Source organism: Cavia porcellus, unplaced genomic scaffold, assembly GCF_034190915.1.
Source record: "Cavia porcellus strain 051 isolate PalLab524CR breed Dunkin Hartley unplaced genomic scaffold, mCavPor4.1 scaffold_5, whole genome shotgun sequence".
Taxonomy (NCBI): Eukaryota; Metazoa; Chordata; class Mammalia; order Rodentia; family Caviidae; genus Cavia; species Cavia porcellus.
In genome coordinates, this window is record NW_026947488.1 from 84,102,150 (window position 1) to 84,128,076 (window position 25,927).

Below are 25,927 nucleotides of genomic sequence, written 5' to 3' on the forward strand. Positions count from 1 at the left end.
CCATATTTGTTATATTGCATATTGTTATTCTCTTAATAGATCTTCAGACTAGCGGTTTTGCCTGCAAAGTCAGCCAAAAATTATAAGCACCAAGTTGTTTTTGTACCTCAGTTGATATCAATTCAGCCTGTCCTCTGAATCAGTCTGTTGCTTGGGAGAGAGGACCAAGGGAGAAGGGATGGCAGTGTTCTTGACTCCCAGGCTCTGTGCCAGTTGTTTCATGGGAGGGTGAATTGACTTCTTGTTTCTCCTCTCAGACCTGCGTGGCTTGTGCCGGCTCACAGGAAGGGCAAACTGGCTTCTTGTTACTCCTCTGAGGCCCTGCATGGCTTCCAGTGACTCACAGGAAGCGTGAATCGGTTTGTTTCTTCTCCTGGGCCCCACATGGCTTCTTGGCAACTTGCAATATATACAAATTAAATGAAAATATAAATAAATACATATAAAATAGTTTTGTAATAGTGGGGATTGAACTCTGGGTCTCATACATGCAAAGAAAGTGCTCTATAACTGAGCTAGCTATACATGCAGCTTTTGAAAATTTTTAATTGCCATGGTGCACTGACATTATGTATAAGCCACATAATACAGGAAAAAAGAGTATGAAATGACTGGATTCTTTGTATGTCAGTTTACTGTGTGATCTTGGACATAGCATTTATTATCCCTGGCCCTCTTTTCTGTAAAACAAGTGGTTTAAATTAAAAGATCTCCTAAGTTTCTCAGAAGTCAAACATATTTATGTTTCCCTGATTCCAATAGATGCTGAAGGGTGGGTTGAGTTACAGTAGTGACAATATTGAGGGCTCAATTTACGGGGCCTCTTTGGAATGTTGCTCTGTGCTTTACAGCCAGGTAGAGAGATCTGAGACCTTTGCTCTTAGCTGACTTTGGAAGGGATGGATCCTGTGTTTAGCTTCTTCCCAGGGAAGCCTTGATACTCACCTGCTTGGGACTACTGTTCAGTTTAGAAGGGTTTTTCATTCTCTGTTCACTTAGCTAAAGGGCAGGTCTGACAAGGTGGTGGTTTGAGTATTGCTGATGATTACTGATGAAAAAGCAGCAGTAAGGTGTGAATGAATCCTGACTTCAGCTTGGCCTAAATGGTTGGTTTTTGCAAATGAAAATTTAAAAAAGCAGACTTTGAAGATGTCATCATAAGCTGCTAATTCTGTGTAACTCTTCATGCTGAGTGAGTCTCAGGGGTTTGGGGAACTTGTTCAGTGAGATGCTAACCTGAACCTGTCAAGATTTTTTTTTCTCAGCATATCTGTTCTCATCTTCTCTTACTCTTTAAGTCTATTTGACATATATCTTTAGTTAGAAATTCAGATTTTTCAACCAGATTTGCAATGTAGAACAGACCTGCAGAGGTTTTAGACACTGAATTAAAACCTTGGCCAAGTTCTGGTTGACTTCTATATGGCTATTCTTAAATGATTTCATATGTTCTCAGGCACAGGTCTTGGAAATTAGACTTTCAAACTATTCACTGTGACCTGAGCATGTTTACTGCCACTACTCGTGCTTCTGCTACAAGCATTTGAAATATTAACTCAGCTTAATATACTACTTTTTTCCTCCATGTCAAAACACTTTCCATAAACATCCTTAGAAATACTCTCACACATGTTATCTAGAGCTAGATAAATAAAGATGTTCACTGCAGATTGTTTGTAATCCAAACAAAAGAAGATACCTAAATCAGTGTTCACTGGAAGGTGAATTTATAACATGTGTTATAATCATACAGTAGTATCATAGTGATTTAAAGGAGTGAATTAGAACTATGTGCACCAATATGAATATATGTAAAACTGTGAAGAAAGCAACTTGCAGAACTACACATACAATATGAAATAATTTAGTTGAAAGTATAAAAACATATAATATAAGGCTACACATATTATACATAGATACACACATTTGTAATAAAAGTAAAAATAAATTGTATAAGAAGTATGCATAAGAATTCTGGAATAATGTGTATCACTAGAGAATGAGGAAAAAAATATGTAAGGTGATCAGTTTGTGTCTATACTGTTTTATTTCTAAAATGAAAAAAAGAAAAGAAAGGAAGAAAAGGAAAACAGATATAGTGAAGTGTTAATCTTGGCTGGTGGGCCCGAACGTGTTACTGTTTGTTTATGCATTTGGGAAACTGGAAAATAATAATAACACAGTTTGTTTCTCTTCTCCTTTAGCCTACTTTTCCTCATAACCTCAGAGAAAGGTAGTGGTGTCGCATGTGAGAAATCTATACATGACTGAGTTTATTTTGTGTAGTTTTGAGAAGGGAATATCTTCTGTCTTTTTAATTGAAAAACACCACCTCAAACTGGGGCTATCTTTTCTCTTTTTGATTGAAAAACATCACCTCAAACTCTGATTTGAAATAGGTTTGGAAAAAGAGCTGGACTCTCAGGGCCTTTTCTTATGTAAGGATTTGCCTCCTTATTCCCCAGGCCCTCCTTTGCTCCCGCCACTCCCATGCTTAAAGCTGTCTGACAGTCTATTTCTGTCCCCCTAATAGAACCCCAGCTGCTGTCATGGCCACAGGCCTGTCCAGGCCCAGGTTCCTCCCTTCCCTGCCGGGCTTCTTCCTCCTTCTGCCACACAGCCTTCTCTCCCTCCACAGGTCTTCTCGGGTCAGTGTTCTCTGCCAGGTGTGCACTCAATTCCAGTTTCCTTCTGCTCTAAATTCATGGTTTCTCCAAGGATGCGTTCCTTGACTCCATCTCTGGGGTCATCCCCTGATGGATATTTCTTTTTTTAAAATTTTATTTAAAAGGAAAAAGAGGAAAACACAGAACAAAACAAAGCGGTGTAAGGGTACACGTAATACAGAACTACAAAAAAAAAAAAAAAAGACAGTAAGAAATCACCAGTTAATAGATTACGTATTATCATCTTAGAAATAGTTGCTCAAATCACAATATCAAAGAATACAAAGTGGACATTCAAACAGTGAGACTGCAAACAGTTGTGTTCAATGATCCAACCAAAAACATTAATATGGTCAGCTATTTAACACCCCTAAACACACTTGCTGTTGTATCCTTTAGAGCTCTTTTTTTCCCTCTCTTTTTTACAACAAAATTTACACATTTTGGGTTTTATTACTCCTTAGTTCTTATTACTTTTTTGGGGGGGAGAGAATTCAGTCAAATATGGCAAAACAAAGCTGTCAGTCAAAACCAAGGATAGACATAGCACATGATGTAAAACAGAGTACAAGGTTATCAACAATGGTTATCAACGATGTCTCTTGTTTCCTTAAAAAGAATTGTCTATCTCATTAGATATTATGAAGTTGAACAAAACAGTAGAGAACAAGACCAATAAAACTTAGGCATTGTAAACATTACAGGACGTCCAAAGGAGACAATAGTCAAACCAGCATGGGCATCTTAGTGAATCTTATTGCCTTCAAAGTAGTTGCCTATACTCTCAAACTTGATACTATCATACAGAATGGAACAGAGTCTAATCAGTCAAAACCAGATCGTGGGAGTATTACAAGACTTCAAAACAAGTTAATAGGAAATAAAAAAAAGTTATTATTATACCTCCTGCTAATTTTTTAAATTTTTCCCCTTAATTAAAACTAACATAAGAAATAACTAATTTTTTTTAAAGAATAAGGGAGAGATTGAGATAAAACAGGACATAACAATATAACAATAGAGGTCAAAGCATGACTGTTTCAGCAACCTAGTGCTTCACCACCAAATAACCCGACTTAATAGTAGTTACCATAGTGTCTGTCTTTTTCCTTGAAATATTTGAATAAAACTTCATATACTATAGCTTCAAATATTTCCATATCAAGAAGCCCAGAATAAAGACTTTCCAATTAATAAGTGAAAACTTTATAAGGCTTCAAGGCCACATAATGGGGAATCATGATTACCACATATTTTTATATATTTGAATCATTATTTACATTAGGGAAACTATTCGGTATTCATACATGCGAGATTGATTTATTTCACTTATGAGTATGGTCTCAAGCTGCGCCCATTTATTGATAAATACCTCAATGTGATCCTTCTTTATAGCTGAATAATACTCCATTGTATAGAAATACCACAACTTTTTTATCCATTCCTCAGTTGATGGACACTTGGGTTGTTTCCAAGATCTGGCGATTACAAATTGTGCTGCTACAAACATAGGTGCACATATATCACTGTGGTATGATGATTTCAGTTCTGCTGGGAATATGCCTAGAAGTGGAATAGCTGGAATAAACGGGATTTCCAATCCCAACTTTTTGAGAAATCTCCAGACAGACCTCCACAAAGGCTGTACCAGTCTACACTCCCACCAACAGTGCAGGAGTGTTCCTTTTTCCCCACATCCTCTCCAGCATTTGTTGTTGTTGGTTTTCTTGATCCTGGCCATTCTTTCAGGAGTGAGATGGTATCTCAGTGTGGTTTTAATTTGCATTTCTCTAATGACCAAAGATGATGAACATTTTTTCATGTATTTATTTGCCATTTGTATTTCTTCATCTGAGAAGTGCGTATTCATCTCAGATGCCCATTTTTGGATTGGATCTTTGAATTTTGGGGGTCTGAGTTTTCTTAGGACGTATGATCGGTAAATATTTATTCACTCTCACTAACCTGAAATTATAATTGTAGCAATTAAGTGGAATCAAGTCATATTTTCTATCCACTTATGCCTCTTACTGAATGCTGATGCCTATTTATTCATCTAGTTTTGCTATATATAAAAAAGAGGGGTATAAAGATAATTATCTCATCAGATTAATGGATTCTTTTCATATGTCTTTATACATATTTGAATGGAATACTACTTTGTATTAGTAAATGCCTAATTATCTCATGTTAAAGGAAATATTGCTTCATGAATTAAGAACTATTAGTTATTTTAAAGTCAGTTACCTTTAAAATAGATCATCTGTCCCCTGGTTCAGGAGATATGTTGGAATTAGAATTCCTGTTGAGTTAAATATCAGTATTGTCAGGTACTATGCATAGGAAGAAAATCAGTGACACATTCTGAGAAAGTAGAATTCCATCTAACACAGGTTTGCTTTAAACCAAAGAGTTTAAAAAGTAAGAGTAATTTTTGATAGTTTCTTTGTGTCAGGAAATTCCTTGGAATGGATTCATGGGGAGGTGTTAGAATCAGAATCCTCTAAGCTTAATAGTGCAAGTGAAAATTTATGTGGTGTCTCTCTTGCTTTTTGTGTGAAAGTCTGTAAGTCTGCAAATCTTAATAGGGTACATCTAATAACATGTTAATACCTCACAAATGGCTAGTTTTGGACTACAGGCCTTGAATGAAAGGGCCTTCATAAATTATGCATGGCTGACAAATAGGTGATACATTTTGCAAATCACACGAGCTCTTCAGAGTCAAATCTACTCTGTGGAGATAATTAAAGAAAATCAATATGTGTTGACTGATAGATATTTGACTTGAAAATACATTCTCTACTCTGCCTCAGACAATGTGGCGCCCAAGCTTCAAGTCGGCTGCTCTCGAAAGACCGAGGTAGGGACTGGGGTGGGAGACTGAGTGCTTTGGGTGTAGCACCCAGATTCGAAGTCTCTCTTGGATCCTGGCCCTGAACATGGCTGCCCCCTGCTGAGGGGAGTGGAGCTGATCTCCCTCTTGTTTCCCTACCTGGGTGGAGGAGTGTGACTCTCCATCCCACTGGAATGCAGGCAGGGTTAATTCATCAGTGTTGGCGGACTGCTGGGAAGATGAGAAGTGCTGTGCTCATTCTAAGCAATATTATTGATTGAATTTTTTTGTGGTTAATATAAAATTCTCCACATATCAGCTAATGGCTCAGCATTGCACAAACAGTCAAGAATTGCTGGCAGGAAAGAAGTGACCTGAATTTTCCCTTAGGAAAATTGATAACTGAAAATGTCTTTAGTTTTTCTGGAAAAAAAAGGACATTATATGATTTAAACAGATCATACTATTATTGTATTTTTAATTTACTTATTAGGCTATTTTCTTTTTATTTGTTTGTTTTGGTTGCTTTTCAGTAACTGAATTAGACTTGGGCCCAGTAAATCTTTTATGTTAAGGAAGGCCTGGATTGTAACAATTTTGCTTATTAATTTTGAGTTATTTTGTTCACTAACAATAAAAGGATACATATACACACATATAAGTATGTGTATATTTGTATATGTTTGTGGTACATGTATTTAGTGTATACAGTGTGTGTACTTATATATAATGCTAATATGCATTATCTGTAATGCAGAATTCAGAACATTAAATGACATCTAAATATATATGCATACTAATGTACATATATCACGTTAAAATACTTATTTGTGTATATAATTATTATTTTACAGAAATAATGTAGCATGATAAGTAACTAGTTATATTGGTCACTTCCTCATCACTGGCACAAAATACCTGACACCCACAACTCAAGGTGGAGAGGTGTATTTTGGTTCATGGTTTCTGAGGCTTTGATCCATGTGTATTCGACTGGCCCAAAGATGTAAATAACCGTGCAGAAGAGCACAATGGAGGACAGCTTCACAACCTATGGCAGCTGAAACAGAGAGAGAGAGAGAGAGAGAGAGAGAGAGAGAGAGAGAGAGAGAGAGAGAGAAAACAGCAAGAGACAGAGAGACAGAGACAAAGTCACAAGGGACATGCCCTCCATGGCACCATGACCAATCTCCTTCACCTGAGCACCACTTCCTATGAACTCAGTGAATTAATATACTGCTGAACATATTTCTACTATGATCCAGTCACCTTCAGAAAGCTTTGTCTTTGAACACATGGTACCTCTGGAAGAATTTTTGAATTAAATCATAACACAAGTATGACATACAGTTATTTCATCATACTTGAAAAGATTTTAGGAACTACTTTCCTAAAAGTTGCTCCCAAGAAGAATTTTATAAGCATGTAAGGAATCTAGATGAGTTATTTTATTATACTTTAAAAAAATCAGAATTGCTATAATAAAATTGGTCGTATATCTTATTGTTAATCAGACTCGGTTCTAGATCATCTTCTCAGATTCTAAATATACTTTCAAGAGATGAAATTTTCACCACTATGGATTTGGAGTAAGCTAGTGTATTGAAAGTAAAGATTCTCTCTTAGTTAGACAAGACTGATTTTTAAAAACTGACCGACCAGCTAATCAACAAACAACCCACCAACCTGTTTCTAAAATTCTTATCTTCTAATGCTGAATATTGGGGAAAAAATTCAGTTTTGCTTTCTCAGTCACACTGTTTTTGTGTGCCTCAGTCATGAAACTAGTTTGCAAATACACTACAAACTTTTACAGAATTTTCTTATGTCATTTGTTACTCATTTATTCTTTTCCTGCATCATTTCTTGGATACTGGGTGGGTACCGGATGCCATGAAACACATCACAGAGAAGAAGGCAACTGTTATTCTTGAAGAAGTTATAATCTGGTTGACTCAAAGTCTGTGTTCTAGAAACAAGAGATTAATTAAGTTGTTATAGATGGAGACCAGTAGTTGCCCGCCAGTGTCTGCTCTCCCTTTCTCCTTCATGACAGAATTCTCAGTTTTAGCTGGGCATGTGGCCTCCCGTGCAGTGAAAGATGACTGCCCAAGTCTGAATGATGCTGTGGGAGAGCTGTATTCTGAGGCAGCTTCTGGCAATTTCTCTTAAAAATTATTGTGCCTGCTTTGGCCCTTCTTTTTCATCCACCCCATTGCTCACTGGATGTGATGTCACTCCTGTGACTATGTTGGGCCTTGCTTGAGGACAGAGGAGTGGGATTTGCAGGGAGTGGGGCCCTGTGTTTGTGGCCCTGCATGCTTCCCTGGGTGGCTGGCCCCTGGACTTTCACACGAGAGAGGGATAACTGTGAACTCTGTGTTATTTTGGGTGGCTGAGACTTCTGGCCAAATATAGTCATGCTGGGCACATCCTAAAGTTTTGCACTGTACGTGGGGGCAATATGCAGAGCAGCCAGTGGAATGAGGGAGGCTTCCTAGAAGGATCTGCTGCCTGGGCGTGCCTGGGCCTGCCTTCTCTCTTATCTCCTCGTAATTGGATCTCTTTCATCATTTCTGGTACATGGTACTTTTCCCCCTTTCTTAGTTTTGTTTGTACTATTTTTTCCTCAGGCTTTTCTCTGGCTATTTTCCTGCATGTCTAGTTAATCTTTAAATTAAACTATTCCAACCACATAAACTCTACTGCAGTTAATCAAGCTGCATAAACAGCAGCTCTGTTTTGCTGTTACACTCTTCATCAGGGTCACTAGCCAGCTCAAATTTTGGCCTCTTTTCTGAAACCTCCTGTGGGCTGAAAACGCCTCTCGCATTGGTACTGCAGTAGGACAGTCAGTAGCTTAACACCTGACACCTTAAATCTCTCTCAATCCAGCACCCAAGATCTGGCAAGAAATACTTGCTGAACTGCACTGAATTAAACCCGGAGGCTTGTGGATTATGAAGGGTAGAGACACAGGCTAGTTCCTAGTGTAGCTATTTAAGAGAAGTAGAGAGCTAAAGAGGGTGGCCCGCCATCTCCATGACAGCGCGGAGCCATTATTGGGTTTCTGTATGCTCCTGCCACAGGGGATCGCTTTGTCAACACAGCCGGTGGTGGGGCTGTGCGGGGCTCACATGTCCTTGTCTGTATGGTCCTTAGATGCTTTTCTTGAACTTTCCACCCTCAGCCTGGCCTGCTGCTGCATGTGGCTGGTGGCACTGTCGCACGGACATCCTGGCAGCAGACTGTGGGTGGTATAAGCAGGTGTCATTCTGATGTTCTGAAGTTAGGTTTCTCTTTGGGAGTCTAGATGCCTTTAAAAAATCCTCATGAATGATGGATTGATGAGGACTTGACACTGAAGGGATAAGGAAGGTTTCACTCCAGATGGTGGTCTTTGGAAAAGGAAACTGATGCTGTCAGATTTGGGAGTTTTATACAAATGATCGCAACAGAAAGACTGATTTTGCTGATCATTTCCATAGTTCCCATCCTATGTCTTCATTTCTCTCCATCCCCCCCCCGTCCCTCTCTCTTTCCTTCCTTTCTTTCTCTTTCTCTTCCCTTCCTTCCCTCTTCTACTTTCTTTCCCTCTTCCTCCCTTTTCCTTCTTCTTCCTCTTTTTCTTCCTCTCCTTTCTTCTCTCTCCCTCTTTCCCTTTCTTTCTCTCTCTCTTTGTGGTACTGAAGATTGAAGACAGGGCATTCACAATATGCAGCATTCCCCACCTTTATAAGTTTTATTTTGAGACAGTCTTGCTAAATCACCCAGGCTTGCCTTGAGCTCACAGTCTTTCTGAGTCAGCCTCTCAAGTAGTTGGGGTACAGGTGTGTGCCACCATGCTCATCTCTGCTCTATTTCATGGCCTTACCTTTGGAGACCAGGGGAAATACTCACCCAGCTTTTTCTCATTGGTGCCAACATTCTGTTCTGGCTGGATTTTGTGCCTTGCAAATTCCCAAAATTGCAGTATATATGGAGACAATTTGTTGTCGTTGCCTATTTTATCTGGACACTTTTAATCATACCTACTTTTTTAGTAAGAAAAATTCTTGCTTATTCACAGGCTTTCACTTGATAATAGGTAGTTACATCTCTCAAATCCTTAAAATATCACCTCATCTGACTGTATCCACTTACAATTGCCAAAGAGCAAGTTCTCCAGCTGAATCTGCAGTCCACAATGATTACACTTCTTGTTGGCAGGTGGTGCATAGTCCATACTACATTTTAATTTTTATCTCACTTCTCTTTCTCTCCTCTTTACATCTTTTGCTCTCCTTCCCTTTTGCAAAAGATTACTTTGCTTTTTCCTATTATTTACCTTTTGTCGTGCTCTTTATTTATACTTTGGGCTTCTCACATAAAAGAAAACCTGTAATATTTAAATGTGTGTCTGATTTATTTCACTTAATATTATGGTCTCAACATGCATTCATTTTCCTAAAATGACTCTAGTTTATCCTTAGTTATGGTAGAGTAGTACTCCATTGTGTGTAAATACCACATTTTCTTTATCTGTTCATCGGTTGATGGACATATAGGCTGCTTCCAAGATTTAGTTACTATGAATTGTGTTGCTAAAATCATAGATATGCATGTATCACTGTAACCTGATATATTTAACTCTTTTGGGAAGATACCTAGTAGGGGAATAGCTGGATCCAATGGAATTTCTTTTTGTTTTTTGTTACTGGGGATTGAATTCATGACCTTGTGCTTGCCAGGCAGGTGCTTGTGCCACTGAGCTAAACCTCCAGCCTCTCTTTTCTCGTTTTTAAATTTAAATTTTTATTTATTTATATTTTAAAGAGGTTAAAGCTAAGGAAAATAGAACAAAACCAATCAAAACAAATAGTGTGATACAGGATTTCAAAACATTACAAAATCAACAATAGTTACCATAATGCCTCCTGTTGTCTTCAAAATAGCTGCAGATACCTTCAAACATAGTGAAAATCAGAACAGAGCAGAATAGAGCCAATAAAAACAAAACAAAGAATAGAATAATAGACTGCAAAACAAGACAGTAGTAAATCCAAAATGGCTACTGTAATATATCTTGCTGTCTTTGAATAGCTGCTTCTGCCATCGGGTACAACAAAATCAAACAAAACAAAACCCAGTGCAACAGAACAATGAAAATGATACAGGACTTCAAAACAATAGCAAATTAACAATGGCCACCACCTTCAGAAGGAGATCCTCCATAGATGCCACACTGCATACTGCTATCCTCTGAATAGATAATCAGACCACCAGCCCTAGACCTGCAAAGTCAGTGAACCACAAGAATCAAATTATACTTCACTTCGACAGCTGTCATTGCACCTGTGCTCCTCTGGGTCAGCTCGTTGCCCGTGTGTGTGTGTGTGTGTGTGTGTGTGTGTGTGTGTGTGTTGGTTGGTTCTTCATGCTTGCCAGCCTGTGCCCCAGAACAGGCTTGGGGTCCGGCTCCCTTCCCCCAGCAACCCATGCATTGTCCTGGTTTGCAGGGATGGCTTGCTTCTTGGTGAGGCCTTGTTCTCTCCCCCATGCAGTAGGCACTCAAATGAAATTTCTAATTTTAGTTTTTTCCAGGAACCTTCATACTAATTTCCATAGTGATTACACTAGTTTTCATTCCAGCCAACAAAGTAAAAGGGCTCCTTTCCCCTCAGAGCCTCATAAGCACTTGTTATGCTTGATTTCTTGATGATGGCCATTCTTTGTGAGTAACACAGACTCTCAGTGTTGTTTTAATTTACATTTCCCTAATGACTGGAGACACTAAATTTTTTTCATGTATTTATTGTTCATTTGTATTTCTTTTGAGAAATGTCTATTGGCTATCACTTTTTAAATAACTCTAGAAAATGACTATAAAACAGTTACCGTTTTGTTGTGATTTGATTTTTCTCCATCTGCCTCCTGGTTAGGCACAACCGAGCTTGCAAAGTGGTAACCTTGGACAGCACCTGGCCCCTAGACTTGTTTCATTTGTTTGTGCAGGACCTAATATGTTGGGAGGTAGTTTCTGGTGAAAGATTTCATACAAAGCCCCAGATTCCCAACTTCAGAAGTCATTTTTTACTCAATGACAGTCAGCTGGAACTCGGTAGTAGTTTGTATCTAAACCAAGGAATTTGCTCAACAGCCCACCATGGCCTGTATAGTTTTGTTTATTACCTACTTAGCCCAGAAGCTATTTGAGTTTGAGACCCTTGGCCCAGCCTCTTTCTCCCATTATTCCCTTTTCAGTGTTCCTTTGCTGTCCATGTTGGCTCTGGGGTTCCCTCCAGTGAGGGAATATTTATATTCAACTCCTCACTGATTTCCACTGCTCCGTCCTGCACAGCAGCTCTCTGCTCTCCCTGGATATTATGGTTTGTGTCTAGATGTCTGCCCAAAGTCTCATGCAGTCATAGCGGGGTGGGCTTTTCAGAGGTACTTGAATCTCCAGTGTGTGATGCTAGGATTAATGGTGTGTGATTAGTTCATTGATTAGTTTGGCACCACCCTAATCCCCAGCCTGGATAGAGTATAAAAGGAGCAGGAAGACGCTGTTAAAGTTTGGTTGTTGATTCTGCTGCCTTTTGCCCACCATGGACTGTTCTCTGCAAAGCCACCCTGCCCTGGAGCCAGCCAATTATGGACTAAACCCTCTACAATCTGTGAGCTAAAGAAATCTTTCCTTCCTTACCTCTGGGCGTTGAGTATTTTGTTTCAGCTAAGACACTGGGGAGCTCTCACTTCATTTCCTGTAGAGTCTGAATTGAAGCAGTTGGGCAGCTGTACACTGATCTCCAGGTAAGTGGTGGGGATTTACACTGGCAGGACCCTGGCTTGCTGGCTAGAGGTGCTGCTTCTGGGTGCCCAGGCTCCTGGGCCTAGCTCTGCAGTCTTTTTCTTTCTCATGAACTTTCTGGAGTTGAGCTTGACTGCAGTCCAAAATTAGAAATAAAGCAGGATAGGGGAGGGAATTGTTTTTACACTCAGAGAACTATGGGTTTTTTGCATAAGAAAAATTATGATAGTAGCAAGTTGCGTTATAATTTGCCTTAAAGTACCTTCTTGTAAATCATTCTTTTACCTTCCATTATGGCCTGATGAAGGATATGTTATTATTGCTGTTCTTTTGCAGATGAGCCTTAGGGGAAGCACTGGAACTCTTATTCAATAGTGCGTAGTCTCTTGGCCCATCAGGGCCTCAAGGTACTTATGCTTTTTATTTTGTAATTTAAGAAAATTCTTCATTACTGCATACTGTGTGGCCACAATTTGAAGGCTGAATATTTTCTTGTATATGTACATACTTGTAGATGGAGTATAGCACATAAGAAAGAGCATCTTGGCTACAAGTTATCCTATCCGTGGATCAAAAATTTCTAGTACTACTTATGCTAATAAGTTTCTCAATTGAAACTTTCTTCTACTTGAACTATAAATATTAAAAATAAGTACATTTTTAGTAACAAAAAGAGGCTTTGGCACTTTTAAATATTCAGAAACTTGCAAATCATGATCTTTTTTTGTATATATCCATACTATTGCATTCCTAAATTTTAAAATTCAAATTTAAATTTACATTTATAAAAATCTAGTCACATCTGAATTACAATGAAATGTATGGGCTTGGTATACTACTACATTTAAAGTGCCCGTGAAAATAAATATGTAACTGCTAGTTTTGTTTTAAACTTTTGTATTATCTAAAATTATGACACATTGCCATACTTTGGGAAACTGCTTCTTTGCTTTGGAAATTATGCCAATTGCAGCTCTTTGATTTAAAAAAGTAATCATTATTATTTTCATTATATATATTTATTTGGTACAATTTGATAATTTGTGTATACAATGTAAAATATATGTTGATTACATTGACTAGTTAACATTTCTATCTTTGTAAACAAAATAACTTATTATCATGTAATAATTGTACATACTTATGGGGCATAGGGTGATGCTTCAGTAAATATACATACTGAATTAAATCGGGACAATAAATGTTTATCTGTTGTGATTTGTATCTAGCTGTCCTCCCAAAATTTCGTGTGGTCATAGGTGGGTCTTTTTGGAGGTGGCTGGATCTAGAGTATGTGATGGTGGGGTCAAGGATGTGATGCAGGGATTGATTCACAGTGCAATGCTAGGATTAAGGGCACCCCACTTTGGGTGAGAGCGCTACCTGCCCTAAGGCTAGCCTGGATGAAATATAAGAGATGGAAATAAGGATGCTGTGGTCCTTGCTTTTTGGTTGTCACTTGCTGCTTTGGTGCCTCCTTCTCTGTAATGCCCCTCTGCCATGCCACCCTGTGCTGGAGCCTGCCAACTATGACTGAATCCTCTACAAACTATAAGCTACAACAAAACTTTTCTTCCTTAATTTTGGGTGTTGAGTGCTTTGTCTCAGTAACAAGAAAAAATAACTAAGACATTATCATTACTTTATCTTTGGACTCTCATAGCTTCTCTTTTCTAGTTATTAATAAAGTGTATAAAGAAGTCTTAGTCACTGTCTTATCACTGGATACAATATTTGATATCCATAAGTAAAAGGAGAGGCTGACTCATGGCTTTTCTGGGATTTAGTCTATAGTGGGCTGGCTTCGAGGTTCAGAGGGGATGGTGGAAGGGTCTGGTGAAGCTAGTCATGGCAGCTCGACAGTGAGAGCAAAGTCAGGAGCCAGGTGGGAGATATGGCCTTCCGGGTCTTACCTGTCAATGGCCCATATCTTCCAACAAGACTCTGCCTCCTAATAGCACATTTAACTCTCAATTCTTCAGTGGAGTAACCTGCTAATCAGTATAGTATTTCCATGATTCAATCACCTTTTAAACCCTACCTTTAAATATCTGAGCCTTTTGGTGGACATTCTAGATCAAAACTGTAACCATAGATTATTGTGAAGTATAGTTACTCCATTGTGCGGTAAAATACTAGAGCTCAATTCATTTTATCTAACTGTGTTGGTGTGTGTTATTCCTATATTAATGTGTCAATAGTGATATTCCCTGGCTTTGTATTGTAAGTGTGAGAGGAATTAGGTAAGAACATGGAACAAAACCATTTTGGGGGCCTTGGTCACATCTGTGCAGTTGTCAATCTGTTGGGCCTTTCTGCAGTTAAGAGCTGGTGGAAAGGCAGAGAGTGCTGAGCACATGTGATGACACATGTCCTTTTAAGGGCCAGTTCCTTCTAGTGATTCTTCCTCAAGGTTGGAGAGTTACATTCTTCAACTTGATTTGTGATGAAATAAAAATTGTCTCTGGTTGAAAATGTCTACGTCTAAAAGCCCACAGTAAAAACCATCATATGTGTTTTTTCTTATCCAGGATGCTGTCTTCTAGTTTCAGACAGAGTAAAAATATATTCTTTATATCTTAGGTATTGAGTTTAGGTGCATTTTAGATTGCAGTGCTAATTTATTTTATTTATATGTTTAGACTTTGAGCCTTTGGAACTCAATAAAGCAAATTCATGCAAATCATAAGCTAGTCATTAATTTGAACAAAAGGTTTTGATTTCTTTTCTGAAAAAATAGATTCCAAGTACTGAAGAAAAACTGAGAAACATTTTGTATGTTTATTTAAATAAATTTGCACACTGAAAATAATGCCTAACACCAACAGGAACTGTTGCAGTTTATGAAGAAGACATTCATGTTATCTGGATCCCAGTTTTTCCCCAGGAATTGTGCCTATAACTTGAGTTATCTATGTGAATCATGTTGGTGGGGGGAGGTGGGGCCATCTTACAAGATTCAGACCTGGGTCAGTAAGAGCTGGGGGATGCTTGTTGGATTAGTTGGAGAGAAGCATCTGACATTTCAGCCTTTCTGTATTAACTTGGTTCTTTGAAAACCAATAAAACACAAAAGTAACATTTTTAATACATTTGCTTAAAAGCTTTTGTCCTTATTTTGTTATGTTTACTCACCTTAAAAGCCATTTCAACCTTCTGAAGAATAATTTGTAATTAGAAGTGATTATATTTTTTAAAATGTATGCCTTTGGTCCAGAATAGTTCTCAGAGGATATGCTGCTCATATAAATACCAGGGTGCACACAGAACTTGGATTAATAGACCGCGAAGGGCTATTTTTAGGGAGAGTTTAAGTGCATATTATTGTTATTCCTACATTGTATTAATAATATCCTACATGTGTCTAGCATGTATATTGCATTTTATTACTGTACAGCTTGCCAGTGCATATATTATCTCATTTGTTCCTCACAACAGCCCTGGGAAGGAAGTTGGGTTGTTTTTAAATTGTTGACACTGAAGTTCTTTGCTTGAGTTGAAGTCTCAGTAATGTCAGGGATAAAAAAGATTCTATAGAACTGCAAACATTCTTTTCAGTATATTTTTGCCCAGTGTTATAGAAAATGCTCAGATTGAGTTAAGAAATATCTATTCCTGGTGAGGTACTATAGCTCATTATTTCCTTTACCTGGTAGGAGGAAGAAAGAGAAAATGACATGAGTCATTTCAGAGGAGAAACTTCGGGATTAAGGAATAAATTTGTTTCCCACTTCACAATTAGTAGCCAACTTTTGGGTTTCTCACTGAACACTGTTCTATATCCTTCCTGGGCCATTCGTACATGTGCCACTTTCACTACTGAGATTGCCAGAGGAAATAAAACTACAGTATTTTGCTGAAGTTAATAGTGACTTACTCTGGGCTTATGTAGAATTTAGGAATATTGTAAAATTTCCTATTTTACCAGCAGAAACATGGGGAAGCAATGACAACAAGCTGTGGGGTATGTTGATAGCTAAGCTGAAATCGTACTACCAGGACTTCTTGGAATCTGGTCTGGAAAATACTTAAATAATTTATTGTAATGATTATTTCTATAGGACTCAACTTCAGGATTAAATGCTAATTTTATTTGACTTACATAAAGAGAAATTATTACTGCAGTTACTTTTAAAGAGCTCCTTGGGTTTGCTGGGAGTACCTGAATTAACAGTAAATTGAGCTCCATTATGTATTAATGGGTTCAGGTGATTTATTGGTGGTATATCTGGCAATTAGCCATCCTGCATAGTGTCTTCTGTTTGACCCTTCTCTTTTTCACTATGTACTGAGTATGAGTGTAAGGATGAGTGCCTTGAACCAGTGGCGTAGTCTGCCCATCCACCTGATACGGTCTTTCATTATTTTAATGGAGAGTTACGATCTGTTTTGAAGGATATTTGGACACACTTAATACCTTTTGGATGAAACCATTGGAGGCATAAATGAGAGTACATATTGTCATTGAACTATTAAAAATCTTTACTCAGTCACCAGATAGCCATTATGTTAGATAAATCACATTAGATATTTCCTTTATTTTTTAAAATTATACAGTTGCTTTTAGCTTCTGCGGCACTTATACAAGGAATTTCTCTGAGTGGACTGCAGCACAGTGAGTTATAGCCAACAGCATTATTTGCAAGAGTCACTTTGGGGTGCCTAATTTGTCCTCAAGAGAAATATTTTTTTGCTCAGCCTGCAAAATGTTGTAATAAAAATTGGTGATTGATGTTGATTATAAGATTAAATGGCTCGGCCACAGTGCTAATGTTATAAATCAGTAGAGTCCAAAGTTGTGATTGGCCACTAGAGAAGGTTTTAAGTGAGTGCTTTAAAAAAATGAGTCAATATATTTCAAGTCTTTATAGTATTGACTCCTTAAGTTTATTGAAAGTATATTTAAAACATTCTATGGTGTGTCGAATAAGTTGCTAATACAATTTGGTTTTGCTTATCTAAGCGTGGAAGAAAATATATGAAAATATATGAAAAACTCTTTTCTAGAAGAGAAAGCATGTGGGAATTATTAAGACCAAGTTAATTACTTGATGTGTTAACTGGAGAAGTTTTCTGTTTGATTGCTCAGATTCATGTCTCTCTCGGTCTGTCTCTCTCTCTCTCTCTCTCTCTCTCTGTCTCTGTCTCTCTCTCTTTTTTTTTAACATTTCGTAGGGAAATGTTAAAAGAGAGGAGAAAGGAGCCCCTCCCATCATCTATGGTCTGGTGCCATCTTTCCTTGTCAAGGGGCTAATCTCTGTTCTTTGGGTAATATAAAGATATCCAGCATAGCTAGATAGATGCCTCACTTCAGGTTGATAAAAAAGAAGGGCAGAGAGGTTAAATCAGGAAATATAGGCTGGGACTTGGCTAGATCGTCTGAAGCCAGGATACAATCTTGCGGCAGGCAAGGGGTCTGAGAAAGGAAGGGAAGCAATGGTGATTGTACGAGACAGAGCTGAACAGCAGCTCTCCAAACTGATCAGGGTTGGAGCGAGGGATGAGAGCTTGCCAAAATTAACTAAGGAGATCCCACAAAAGATGAAAATCTAGATGCTCTACTGGTCACATAAGTCCAGACCAAATACATGCTGAGAAGGAACTACACAAGAATATGAATACATAGAGGCATGATTTGTGTGTGTATGTATTTATATGTGCATACATGCCTACATATTGGAGATTTCCACCATAAGCATTATGATTTATTTTTTCTAGTTGACACCCATTACCCATTGAAAAAATAGGCAATCTTTGACTGAACCAGTACATTTGTATTTCTACAGTTGGATTTAATATTCCTTAAAAATAGACTTTTTGCAAAAGTACCAAGATTACTTCTAAATAAAGAAATCTATTTTTTTGTCAGAGATTTACTTGAATAAGACTTAATTTTAGAAAACAGTTACTGAAAAGTTAATCATATTGATGCTATCTAGAGAGGAGTTTGGGTAATATAAAGACATTTTATACTGACATAGATATGGATATACTTGAAGTTAGATTTTCAATAAAGAAGATGGAAGAGAATAAATGAAAGATGAGGAAAAAGATCAACAGGGGAAAAGCTGGAAGAATCACATAGTGGTCTGAGGGCGCGGGGAGAATGCACTTGAAAGAGTGCAGAGCTGTATTCGCTGATGCCTGTCCAACAGGGTTAGGATGGAAACAGGAGATTCTGGAGTGTGAGCTTTGTTTTCTGAAACGCGCTTAACCATTTCTTATGATTTTTTGTTAATAAAAATGATTTAAAAATTTTTTTCAGTTACTATGCTTTCTCTTGTTATTTTCAATAGAATTGTCCACATCATCAGACATGATATAATTGAACATAGCATTACATAGCTATTTTAATAAAAACACAACTTTGGAGACATTGTAGGACTTTGAAAGCAGTTAATAATCAAACCAGAATGAACATCTTATTACATCTTGTCATCTTCAGAGTAGTTGCCTTACTCTTAGACTTGATACTATCAAGCATACCAAATTTGAATAAAATCAGTCAAGGCAAAATAGCAGTCTAACAAACCAGCTTCAAATAAGATCAGTCATAGGAAGACAATGTAAGTAATACAGGGCTTCAGTTTAAGTTAATAGGAAATTAAGGATTGTTACTGGGGTATAGTCTATAATTTTTGAGATAGCTGTCTGTGCCCTCAAATCTAGTATGAGTAGACAGACTGAAACAAAATAAAATCAAACTAAACAGAGTGATAAGACTACTGTGGCTTTGTATATTCAGGATGCTTTGTATATTTTGGGTTCCACTAGCTCCTTTAGTTTTTAGATTAGGGGGCCAATCCATTATCTATCTGAGTGGTGCTGAACCATTTTACCCCTGAGCTTGATCTTGAGCTGCACTCCTTTACTTACTAAAGCCACAAGGTTTTCCTTCTTAATAGCTGTGTAGTTCTACACTGCACAAAAGTGTCATAACTTTCCAACCTATCTGCGGCTGCTGGACAAGTTGTCCCTATTTCTATCTGGTGCTCTGTCACACAGAGCATTGTTTTCTCATCTTTGACTTTCAGTTTATTAATCTCTTTCAGGTTCAATGTATTTCCTATTCAGAGCATCTTGATGGATCCTGCCTCTTAATCTACTCTGCCTGTGTTTCTTTTTGTTAGTGTATCAAAGCTATCTATATTAGAGATTATAGCCCACCGTTTCTTCCTCATCTCTGCTATTATGTTTTTCTGCTATTATTTGTCCACTTTTCTTCTTCATTCCACTGTCTGCCCCATTCATTAAGGCCTGTCTGCCACTGTTGCTGGAATCCTGGTATTTTTTTCTCTCCCTCTCTAGAATGTCCTTCAGTATTTTTTGTAGGGTTGGATTGGTGGCCGTGAACTGCCACAGTTCCTCTTTGTCTTGGAAACATCTTATTTCTCCATTAATTTTGAGAGTGAGTTTTTCAGGGCACATCAATCTAGATTGGAGGTTATTTTCTTTCAGGGCTTGGACTATTTCCCCCCAGGCTCTTCTCGATTTGATAGTTTATGTTGATAAGTCTGTCATTATTTTGATGATTTTTCCTTTGTAGGTAATCTGCTTCTTTTCTCTGGCCACTTTTAATATCGTTCTTGTGGTGGATTTCTGGGATCTTGATTATTATATGTCTAGGTGTAGATCTGTTTTGGTTTTAGTTGGTTGGAGTTCTGTATGCCTCATTTATCTGGTATCATTTCTTTTTCCTATGCTTGGGAAGTTCTCCTTAATTATTCCTGTGTATAGTCTTTGTAATTCATTTGTGGTTACTCCTGCTCTTCGCTCATGTTTTTTATTCTTAAAGTTATAGATCCTCTTGTCATCTTCTAGCCTTTGAATTGTTACCTCCTGGTTCCTTGTTACTTTTAATAGGTCTTTTCTTTCAGGATCACACATTGTAAATCTCTCTTCAAGTTTTGAAAGGCTAACTTGAGTTTATGTCAAGGCATTTTGCCAGCTTTCAATGGAGTTTTTAGTTTCCTGTTAATTTCTTTGGATCTGTTTCATGTATTCTAGATTTTGTTTATATTCTTCACCAAAGGTTTCTCTTCCTTTTCTGGGTTCCTCTGTTCTTCCATCTGTGTTTTCTTGAGAGGGGCTTAGCATTTCTTTAATTAATCTTTTTATATCTTGCCTCACTTGGATTAAAATTTCAGTTTTAAGTTCGTCTATGAGGTCACGAAGGTATTTCTTTATGTCTGCTGATGTTGTGGCCAATATTGCATGATTGCTGCACTGGTTCTCTTCTGTATTTACTTCTCCTGGGCTTATTTTCCCTGGGTCAGCAGCTGGAGGCTTTCTCTTGTTTCTTTCTCTTGTCATGTTTCTGGTTTCTTTCAGACAGGTGTATGGTGGAGATCTCAGGCCCTCTCTATATCGCTTACAGTTTTTCTGAAGCATGCAGGCTGGGGGCTTGCTGCCTTCTCCAGTTTGCTGCTATCTGAGATGCACACAGGGATGATGCGGGCTGGCCCCTCTTCTTTGAGCCAGTCAACTGGCAAGAACCCTCAGCCACTTAGGCTGTGCTGTGGTGGACGTTACGGATTCGGGACAGTTTTGTCCCTGGTTATTGGGTCCTGACCAGGGGCATGGCTCACCCCAAGCTCATCCCACCAGTTCTCTCTGGGCCAGGGATGGCTGACTGAGGCCACCACGATGCCGGGCTCTGTGCTACTCCAAGATGTCTTCCAGCCAGCCACACCCACCACAGGACCCAATTTTCAGCACTCACCGAGAAATAATGCCGCTCTCCATCTCGGCTCTACTCCACGCTGCACTGTGTCCTCCTGCCACGGGCCTGGGACTCACCAACTCTCCTTATCAGCAGCCTTCAGTGCAACCATGGATCATGTGACTCCACAGTGCCCCCAGCACAGCACGGGACGGGTCTCAGAGTGTGTCCGGCTCCAGTCCTCCACCCATGTTTTTCCTTCCTCTTCCCCTTTTTCTTTTTCCTCAGTTTCCTCCTGGGTCGTGAGAATCCCTCTCCCCTCATCTGGCCCTCTCCACGTTGTCAAATTCCAGCATCCGAGTTGTTTTTCCCAGAGAGGCTCTCTACCCAGCTACCTAGCAAGGTGCCATCTTCTTTCCCTCTGCAAAAGTGATATTTTTAGAAACATATTCCTTTAAGGTTATGAAAAATTTGGTTGTTGTCATAGCTCAAGTACATGGATGTAAGGGGACATTTGATTCTTTGGATATCTGTAAAGCTGCTTTTGCCCAGATCTTTCACTGATAGTTTTTCCTCTCTGAAGACGACAAGAATTTAGAACAATTTCTAATTCTGGTTCTAATTCTGGCCATTAAGGAAGTAGTGACTAAAGGAAGTATTGAGAAGGCCTCCATTGGGAAAGGATTTATGATTTCCAAATAGGGCAAGAACAAATGAGAAATGTCATTTCAATGGCATAATTCTTTTTTTTTTTTGACTGGGGATTGAACTCATGACCTCATGCTTGCCAGGCAGGTGCTAAGCCACTGAACTAAATCCCTGGCCCCAATGGCATGATTCTTAGAGAAGGAAGGATGTTCCATGTGATAGGGAAAATGTACAAAAAATATAATTCTGATTTTGAAGGTGGTGTCCTGGACATCTGCATCTTTCTCCTTTCACTGATCTCCATTAGCCCCTTGACTAATAATGGAAACAATAATAAAATATTATTTATTATTTATTGATATTCATAGTAGCAGCATTATTTTTATTTATATATGAAAACTATATTACTATTTTAATTGGTCTGTAATGTACATACAATACACACCAAAGATAATTTGTTTAATATTATTGCTAACTCACAAGACTAATCATTTGTTAGTCATAGAGCTACGATCTCTTTTTCTACAATTCTGGAGCTGACACATGACAGACTAATTCTTAATCATCTGAGTGAGCAAATGGGCCTCAAGAAAAAAAGAGTTAAAATTCCTAAAAGTTACTAGTATCAGAGGGATGTCTTAGTTAGTTTTTCTTCTTCCAACCCCCTAAGTTAAAGGAAAAAAGATATATTTGGTTGACAGTTTACAGATGCTTCAGTCTATAGAGAGCTGGCTCGAGAGTGGGATGGCCTGACAGAGGGGCATTATAGAGGAGAAATAGTACACAGAAGTGAGGCTAGTGAGAGCACGTTAATGTATTTATGCATGATATGTACCCCACGGCAGGTGTAGCACTCCCTTCTTTAATCTTAGCCAGAACTATGCCAAACCAATCAGTGGACTGATTTAGTAATCAAATGCCCTTGACCCCAGAACCACACACTCTAGATCCAGTTACTGCTGAAAAGCACCCCACGTGACCACATGTGGCTTTGGTGGGAGACATTAAGACACAAACCATAACAAAGGATGACAATCATAAGGCAGTTAGTGCATATCTGTAAGAATGGTCACATGAAAACTAAAATTCCAAGTGAGAGTTTAAATGATAGGGACTTTTTTTGTCAAAATCAGGTTCAGAGCAAGTAAAAGTCAGCATAGTGTTCAACGTTTAGCAAAATGTTTGACTGCACATATTGCTTTTTCTTTTTTGTGCCATGAGCTGTTTTTGTCCAAAAGTAGAATGGATAATGGTAAAAGGTATATTTGGAATTAGAGATGGGAGATGGCATTACACATGGATTTCTGAATTTTTAAAGTGGGGGCTTCATATTCAAGGCCATAAAATATGTGCTCATAGTTCCTTGAGCTGATCCTCATAATTGCTGAGAAATACTGTAGAATGAAGAAATCTCAGAGGTCTGGAGTTGGGCAAATTGTACACATTTTCCAATATTCAAATGCAGGAGTGGGCAGAAGGTTGAACTTACAAAATATCTGCCGGTGATCTCAGTATTGATTTCAAATAGACTTAGGAGTTAGTCTAGAACTTAATTGTTAAGGTTTACATCTAGATGTCCCCCTAAAGCCTCACGGGCTCATAGGCAGGGGTTTGGGGAGTTGATTGGATCATAGGAGTGTGATATCCGTCACTAGATTAGTCCACTGATGGGTTTATAGCTGGGTGTGGTATTGGGAGGTGAAGCCTTGTTCAGAGAAGATGGATCACTGGGTGTAGCCTAGATATACATAACCCTCCACCTCCTTTGATTTCTTGCTACTTCTTGTCTGCCTTGCCATGAACTGTTTCTCCTCTGCCACCTGACTTGCCTTGAAGCCAGCTGACTATGGACTGAAACATCTACAAACTGTGAGCCAAAATAAATTACTTCTTTAACTTGTGGGTGTTAGGCATTTTGTCCCAGCAGTGAGAAAGTAATGAAGACGTTGAGATAAGAAGCATCAAGATCCTGCAAAGAGTTCATGTCTAGTGGGTCTTATTTTCTTTATGATTGAGTCCTACTTAGCCTACAGATGAGAGAAGTATGGTAGGTATCACTAACCTGGACTTTGACAGGGCATAAGACATTTTTCCCTCTGACAATTGTTGTCAAATTATATATTCTGAAAACATTTATAAATTACATACCATGCATGAATTATAGAGGACTTAAAGGTTAACAAATATGCTGTTAAAGAATTCACAGGATTGGTAAAAGATAGTGCAGAAGTTAATTATGATATAAAACAAGGATTGGAAAAATATGATCCAGATCCAAATCCAACCTGCTACCTGTTTTTATAAGTATAATTTTATATGTGCATATGTGTGTGTGTTTCTAGGGATTGAACCCAAGGCTTTGAAAATTGAGCTGTAGCCCCAGGCTCTTAATTTATTGTTTGTTTTGAGACAGAAACTTGCTAAGTTTCCCAGGCTGGCTTAGAACTTGCAGCACTCCTGGTCAACCTTTTATGTCTCTGGAATTGCAGGTATGCTCTTCTGTACTCACTTTATAGTCTTTTTAGACAAATATTTAATTTGAAAATTTAACTGAAATATGAAAACATAAAATCATGTTAGTTTATAACATGAGATGTTTGGATACATATATGCTTTATGTAATGGTCATATCAGCATGAAAGTATCTATTTCCTCTAACAATTTATTTCTTTATAATATAAATGTCCAACAATTCCTTCTAGTTTGTCAGTAAGATTTTTTTTGGAATATAATCATGTTTATTCATTGTTATGTTGTCTATATCAACTTTTATGCTAAAGTCAAAGAGTTGAATAATTATAACAGGGATGACAGTAGTTGCCTCTTATGCACAGTTAATGTATTCTAAGATTCCTAAAAGACCCCTGAAATTATACATAGTAATGAATCCTATAATTTAATACCCTCCTTCATCTTGACTAACTTATCTGCACTATGGCCATAACTTATGCTGTTTGAGTTGCGAGAGCAAAATTAGCATGAATTTTTTTCTTTCTCACAATTTCATAGAAGATTTGCTCTTACAGATTTTTGCAACCTCAGCATATGATATTTTTTTCCTGTCTGTAAGTCAATGACTTTCACCTTTTCAGTTAAGGGAAACTCTTTTTGACACATGCAAATTGTCAGTATCACTACTCTTGCACGTTTGAGCTACTTTTAAATAAAATAAGAGTTAACTGAGCACAGCACTGTGATACCATGACGGTCGATATGATAACTGAGATGTCTATTAAATGATGAACGCTCACACACAATTTGCAGTGTGGACAGAAGAGAAGTCAATTAATTGTGATGACGGTATGCATTTCAGAAGGCTTCAAAAAAGCAGAACAATTTAGTTGGACCTTAATGTGGTGGTAATATTCTGAAGGGGCTAGCCTGCCCTGTGTTTTTTCTCTCTTCATGCTACAGTTTCCTTATTGGCTTTTGCTCTTTATTTCATTTTGTTAAAGTTGACTTTTCAGTATTTCATAAGGGTTTGATTCTATGTTTCTGCTTTGTCAGTTTGGATACAGAGAACAACAAAATGATGCATCTGTAAAATAAGGCAGGAAATGATATTGCCATGGTGAAGAGGTGGCCAGCATTTCTTCATGTAAGTATTAAATATCCAGGGAGGGGCACAGAGTGATGTCTGGAATAATGACCTCTAGTTGGGAGAAATGTGGTGCTGGAGTTTTAGAATCTAGCACATCTCTTCTCACATGAAGTGGCAAGTCAGGCAAGGCATTTGTCCAACATTATCAATAGGAAAATGAGAGACCCAGGTCTCAGGCCTGTTCCTTTGCTTATTGAGGCAGCTGAACAACTAAATATCAGTGTTTCTATTGCCAGCAACAGAAGTTTTCTGGATGATAGAATGTGAACACAGACGACATAAGAAGGTAAGGAAGACTTGGATTAAATTTCCCTTGTTAAGAGAGACTTGGAAGTTTCCTTTCCCAGTTGGGAAAACTAAGTGTATGTCACAGAATGAGGTAGAGGTGGCATCACCAAGACATGAGGCAGGAAGCAGTGTGCATTTGCTTGTCTTAAACTTTGGCCTGGGTTTATAGGGAAAATATTACTCAGGAGGAAAAACATGGTCATTTCTCCTCTATCCCAGCTGAAGACAGGACTCTAGGAACAAACATTCTAGAGTCACACTTTGAAAGAACCAGAATGGAACTTTTTTGGTTACTTTTTCTCATTGTTGAGACAAAATACCCGATGCCCAAAATTAGGGAAGGGAAGGATTTTTAGCTTACAATTTTTTGGAGGGTTCAGTCTATACTTAGCTGGCTCCAAGGCAGGATGGCATGGCTGAGGGGCAGCTGTTCATG

At 38.2% G+C, this 25,927-nt stretch overlaps 1 long non-coding RNA gene across 3 annotated transcripts in view; it reads left to right on the forward strand.

The window, feature by feature from the left end:
* Nucleotides 1-13,033: 13,033 nt before the first annotated feature.
* The window catches only part of LOC111753436 (uncharacterized), a 118,301-nt gene continuing 105,407 nt past the window's right edge, over nucleotides 13,034-25,927 (forward strand). Inside the window, exons 1-2 of one of the 3 annotated variants that reach the window (XR_010047648.1) lie at nucleotides 13,034-24,091; nucleotides 25,110-25,200. This is a non-coding gene — a long non-coding RNA (uncharacterized LOC111753436). The remainder of the gene's footprint in view (nucleotides 24,092-25,109; nucleotides 25,201-25,927) is intronic. The other 2 variants (XR_010047649.1, XR_010047647.1) reach the window with 2 other exon arrangements.